At 45.5% G+C, this 6,000-nt stretch overlaps 1 protein-coding gene across 1 annotated transcript in view; it reads left to right on the top strand.

Moving 5' to 3' along the window:
- The first annotated feature begins 3,036 nt into the window (after positions 1–3,036).
- The window catches only part of BMAL1 (basic helix-loop-helix ARNT like 1), a 108,786-nt gene continuing 105,822 nt past the window's right edge, over positions 3,037–6,000 (top strand). The window contains exon 1 of the mRNA XM_062196471.1: positions 3,037–3,057. The gene's annotated coding sequence lies outside the window, so the exon portion shown is untranslated. The remainder of the gene's footprint in view (positions 3,058–6,000) is intronic.

Here is a 6,000-nt window from a genome sequence, read left to right as displayed (position 1 = left end):
TTATTTATCTAAAAGGCAGACTGACAGATCTTCCATCTGCTGATTCACTCCCCAAAATGGCCATAACAGCCAGGGGTTGGCCAGGCTAAAGTCAAGGGTCAGGAATGGACTCTATCCAGGTTTCCCATGTGGGTGGCAAGAACTCGAGTTTTTGGGCCATAATCTGCTGTGCTTCCCAGCCACGTTAGCAAGAACCTCAATTGGAAGTGGAGTAGCCAGGACTCACACTGGCACTCTGACAAGGGATATGGGTATCCTAGTACTGGCTCAACCCACCACAACACTCCAACAGCATTTATTGAAAACTCCATCTTCCTCCCCAATAATTTAAAATTCAATTTACTTGATGTTCAGTTGTACTTTGGATCTGTTTCTGGATCCAATGCCATTTCATCAATCTACTGGTCTATTTCTATATCAACACTAGGCTATTTAAGTTATCACAGTTTTATAGTTTGTTTTGATGATGTATTAGGTCAAATTCTCCCAATCCATCCTCTTTCAGCTTTGTCAAAAGCATAGTGTAATTCTTTGAGCTGTTGCATTTCTTAAATGGCTTGACTTAACAGTGTACTAACTAGAATAGATTCTTCCTTTCTTATATTATCCCCAGAATGTTAGTGCTGCTCATTTTAGAGAAGCAGGGTAAAAACAATGCCAGTTTTTTTTTTCTCTTAGCACAGTGTCTATCTGTTCTTCGGGGCTTCTGTTGAGAAGTGATGTGGTCTTAGCTCCTTCAAGCCAGATGGAAAAGCCCCCTTTACGAGGTGTACACCAAGATCTTTGGAATCTTGGCCACATTTGCAAGCAAGCTCTAAGTATAAGGCCTAACTACACAGTCCTGGACACATTCCAAATGAGGTATTACTGCTCTCCAGTTATGAGCCGCCTTGGCCATCCCATTCAAGAAAGAACCAAGAGGAGCCAGGGTTGTGATGCAGCAGTCCCACGTAGCTCCCTGCTAACGCACCTGGGAAGGCAGCAGAAGACAGCCAAGTACTTGGACCTCTGCCACCAACAGGGGAGACCGACGTGGAGTTCCTGACTCCTGGCTTGCTGTTGTGGCCATTAGGAAGTGAACCAGCAGATGGAGGATGAATCTGTCACTCTGCCTTTCAGATAAATAAATCTTTTTTAAAAGGAACCGAGGGACGTCTTTCAAAACAGCTGAAAGAGCTATAGTCACTGGCTAACCCATCAATGCCTGACTTTTAAAAATTCCTATTTCTGTATGATCAGGTGTTGGCCTTGGTTCAAAAAATGAAGCCATTCATCCACACACATACATAAGCTCCTCTCATCTGTGACTGTCTTTCCAGTTTCCCCTTAGATGACAAATGTCTTCAAAAGGTCATGGCTCCATGGCACTGTGTTGGCTTCACTCATTTCTGTGTCTGACTTCCCCAGTGTCCTGTGGCAGATCTTCTGACCTCAGAGCCAGTTTTAGCAAATGGATTTCTTATCGTTACATCTCTTTGTTTCTCTAACCTTTCCTCAAGTATAAGTTTCTGTTCCCTTGCCTCTAATCCCATCTGTTGAGACTTTGTTCTGCAGCTTTGCAAACCTGACCTTTTTCTTTCTTGTTTCTCCTTTCATCATTTTGCATTTTCTCCTGTTGTGGTTCTTCATTCCATTCGGTGGGCACCCTTGACCTGGGCTCCCACTGTCTGAGCCTATTGGAAGACAGCCGTGGAGGATCATGTGCAGTGGGCAGGGGGTGATGAGCCACACAGAGTCCTAAAGCAGACAGGCAGAGAGAAGCTGAAGCCAGAAGCCACATGATCCTCTAAGTGAATGGAGCCGGTGCCACCGTAGCTCAACAGGCTAATCCTCCGCCTGCGGCGCTGGCACACCGGGTTCCTTTCCCGGTCGGGGCGCTAGATTCTGTCTCGGTTGCCCCTCTTCCAGGCCAGCTCTCTGCTATGGCCCAGGAGTGCAGTGGAGGATGGCCCAAGTGCTTGGGCCCTGCACCCACATGGGAAACCAGGAGAAGCTCCTGGCTTTGGATCAGTGCGGTGCGCCGGCCATAGCGCACTGGCCCAAGCAGCCATTGGAGGGTGAACCAATGGCAAAGGAAGACCTTTCTCTCTGTCTCTCTCTCTCATTGTCCACTCTGCCTGTCAAAAATAAATAAATAAAAAAGAAGTGAATGGGGCCGGCGCTGTGGCTTAACAGGCTAATCCTCTGCCTTGCGGCGCTGGCACCCCGGGTTCTAGTCCCGGTTGGGGCGCCGGATTCTATCCCGGTTGCCCCTCTTCCAGGCCAGCTCTCTGCTATGGCCTGGGAAGGCAGTGGAGGATGGCCCAAGTGCTTGGGCCCTGCACCCGCATGGGAGACCAGGAGAAGCACCTGGCTCCTGGCTTTGGATCAGCGAGATGTGCCGGCCGTAGCGGCCATTGGAGGGTGAACCAAGGAAGGAAGGAACCAAGGAAGGAAGACCTTCCTTTCTTTCTCTCTCTCACTATCCACTCTGCCTGTCAAAAAAAAAAAAAAAAAAAAGGTGAATGGGAGCTGTTTGCATGACCGAGGGCACCCTGGTTCTGTCCTTCATAAGGCCTTGCTATATTGCTGCTTGTAGTAAGTCTCCCCCTTCTGACTTAAACAGGGTAAAGAGGCTTCTGTGTCTTGTGCTCCCTAAGTACGTGATGGCCTAAACCCTGAACACGGTCCTGGCAATCTCCCTTTCTCTACATAAGACCCCAATTGATGGGGAAATTTGTTTTATTTATTTATTTTTTTTGAAGATTTTCATTATTTATTTGATAGAGTGACAGAGGGAGTGGGAGACAGATCTTCCATCTGTTGGCTCCCTCTCAATTATGGCAAGCACGTGGGCTTGGCCAGGCAGAAGCAGGAGCCAAGAACTCTGTCAAGGTCCACCATGTGAGTGGTAGGAGCCCAAGTACTCAACTCCTCTTCTGATGCTTTTCCAGGTGCATGATCAGAGGTGGAACAGCAAGGACTCAAGCCAGCCCTGTGATGGGGGATGCCAGCATCATAAGCAACAGCTTAGCAGTTGTACCACAACACAGGCCCCAGAAAAATTCATTTTTAATTGTAAGTATCACTTATAAATTGATTCTTGAATTGCTACTGTATCCCAAAAATATCAAGTTACTTTGTTTTGCCACAGGAATTATGAACAGACAATATAGCCAAGTGGTGAGCACTGTGCTCCTGGGGTCTCAGGATCTCTCTGTGCTTGAGTTTTCGCATCTGTAAAATAGGAATAATAGAGGTACCAACTTAGTAGATAGGTTGTGAGAACTAAATGTGGTAATACATACAAAATTCTTAGAACAGCACTTGAAACACTGTAGTACTGTTATTTATAGCAACACATTCCCATGTGGTTTTCCATAAAAACATTAACATGTCCACCTCAAGATTCCCCAACATCTACTCGCCCAAAGAGAACTCTCTTGCATAAGTTGTGCTGTCATTGGTTTCTCCACTCAATCCAACAAACTCTGGATTTGGTCTTGGGTCTGTTTGACTTCAGAGCCTGTACTTATTCCTTTAGATCAGCAGTTTGCAAGTTTATCTGCATCTCAGATCCCAAAAACCTTGACTCAGAATATTCCAGATTGGGACTTAGGCTTCTATATTGTAAACACTCCCCAGGTAATTCTAATGGACCTGGGTATTGCATCAGAGGCCTTTGTGAAATATATTAGTTTATCCTCACTAACTTCGTCTGTACAACTGGGAACAATAAATGCCTATTTGATGGGATTGGTAGCAGTGATACCTAATATATACTGATTTTTTATTGTATGCCAGGTGATGTGCAAAGAACTCTCCATCTGTTACCTCATTACGCTCGCACATCAGTCCTTTGAAATACGTATTAGATTACCCCCATTTTACAGAAGAGGAAACTGAGGTAAAAAGAGATGAGGCAGTTTGATAAGTCAGCCAGCAGCAATGGTGGAGAGGGTAGCTATCAGTTGCTAGACTTAGTGAGGGTTATATTAAATATATTTAAAGTAGCTGATATACAGTAGAGATTGCAAGAAAGTTCTCTTTTCCCTTCCTTTTATTCCTATGATTCTATTCATGCCATTTATTCATTTAGGTTGAGAGCAATACTTTGGCCTTAGCAATGCCTATATAATTGAAAGCAGTATTCTGGAAGGTAGAAAATAGGAAGGTAGGTACCAGTGGTAGATGGGGGTGTTTGGGATCACCTAATGGGAGGGTACAGTTAGACATGAAGAACGAGTTCATGTGAGAGAGACAGGTGTTTAACCACGGAGGGTAGGAAAAGGCAGGGTGATAACTGTTCAGCGAGGAAAACCCAGGTATAAGAACATAAGCACATGACCTCAGAAGAACAGATCTCTGGTACCACCTCCCTGGCACGGTCATCAGATTCTTGCTTGGCCACTTATTGTGGTGAGAACCTCAATGTACCGGGGCAGGGGATGCTCTGGTTGCTAGAAAATTCTTCATATGGATCATACTAGAGTGTCTACCCACAGAGCCCCCTCCTATCCCTTAGGGCCCCAAAGAACAAGTCTAGTTTCTCTTCTCCTGGACAGCTCTTCAAATCATGACCATAGTTGCCTTGTATCCCCTGGGCAAAAGCTTTGCTTCCTCTTACCTTCCTTCGGGTGACGTGGTTGGGAGTTTCTCTACATCCTGGTCCCTCTCCTGGTGCATGTAGTAATTTCTCTTTGCCAAGTCTTAATTGCAGACATGGGTACTGGCCCAGCACTGAGCAACACAATAATAGCACTTGTCTTGCTTTATATACTAGACTTCTATTGATGCAGCCCAAAACAGCATTCGTTTATTTTGCCAGCCACAATTCACTAGGGTCTCACAGAGAGTTGTTACTCACCTAAGTCTTTCATTCTTACCCACAGCTGCTAAGATCCCCTGGCTTGCCCGGGTGCAGCTGGTTTTCCAGAATGGGACCCCACATTTATCCCATGACTTCAACAGAGAATCTGTGCAGTGCTGTCTCTCCCCCTCCTGGCTTTGTGTTATCTGCAGATAGGATGCAAGTCCTCCAGGTTTTCATTTAAGACGTTGCTCAAAGTCCTAAAGTCTGGACCTGGGTGAGAACCTTCTGTCATCTTACTTACTGGTAGCTCATGGTGTGGAGGTTTTTAAATACAGAGATAAACATCTGGTTTGAGTTATAGCTCTGCCACTTACTGTGTGACCTTGAGCCATCTAGTTAAACTCTGAGTTTGTTTCCTCATCTGTGAAATGAGGTAATAAGAGCTTCCTCTTGGGGTAGTTGTGAGGATTAAGGTAGAAAGTGCCAGGAAAGCACTGAGCATAGTGCCAGGCACATAGTAGGTGCTGCCAAAATATTGATTCCCTCTACCATTCTTTTGAGTCAACCTGAACACATTTATCAGCATCTTTAGGTTATGGTTACTTAACTAGTTAATTAGCCCAATTAATTATACTAGCATGCAGCCCATGCTCTTTATCTTGTCCACAATATCTCGTCAAGCACTTTGCTAAAGTTCCCTTTTTGAGTGACCTCAGGAAACGTGGCAGAGACAAAATAAATAGCAATACATTCCATCTGTGCATAAGATTAGGAAAAAACGGTAAGCTACCCATGAAGTTGGTTGACCATGGAAACAGCCTATATTCGGTTCACAAGGAGTTAGCGGGCAAACGCCCTGTGCCTAGCATTGAGCTGGGAATGCAAAAACAGATTCGCAATGATAAAAATGCAGCTAGACTTCCAGGGTCGGTGGGAGCTGGGCCACAGAATTGGGTGAAGTGACTTCATTCCACTTGTATATGCATCCACACATTTTCGGTCCCCTTGCTAAGTAATCGCCCTACCCGCCCCATTAGGGATTAAAGGGGGAGCAGGACATGGATAACAAAGCAGACTGTCCTGGTATCCAGAAGTTTGACATCTAGAGAGGTTAGGCGTTCTTTGTGCTAAAAGCCCTCTGCTATGTGGCGTGAGATGCGAAAGTAAGTCTGCGCTCTCAGCACCCAACCAGCCCTTTAGTATTGCAT

This window comes from Lepus europaeus, chromosome 7, assembly GCF_033115175.1.
Source record: "Lepus europaeus isolate LE1 chromosome 7, mLepTim1.pri, whole genome shotgun sequence".
Taxonomy (NCBI): Eukaryota; Metazoa; Chordata; class Mammalia; order Lagomorpha; family Leporidae; genus Lepus; species Lepus europaeus.
This window is presented reverse-complemented; position numbering and strand designations above follow the sequence as displayed.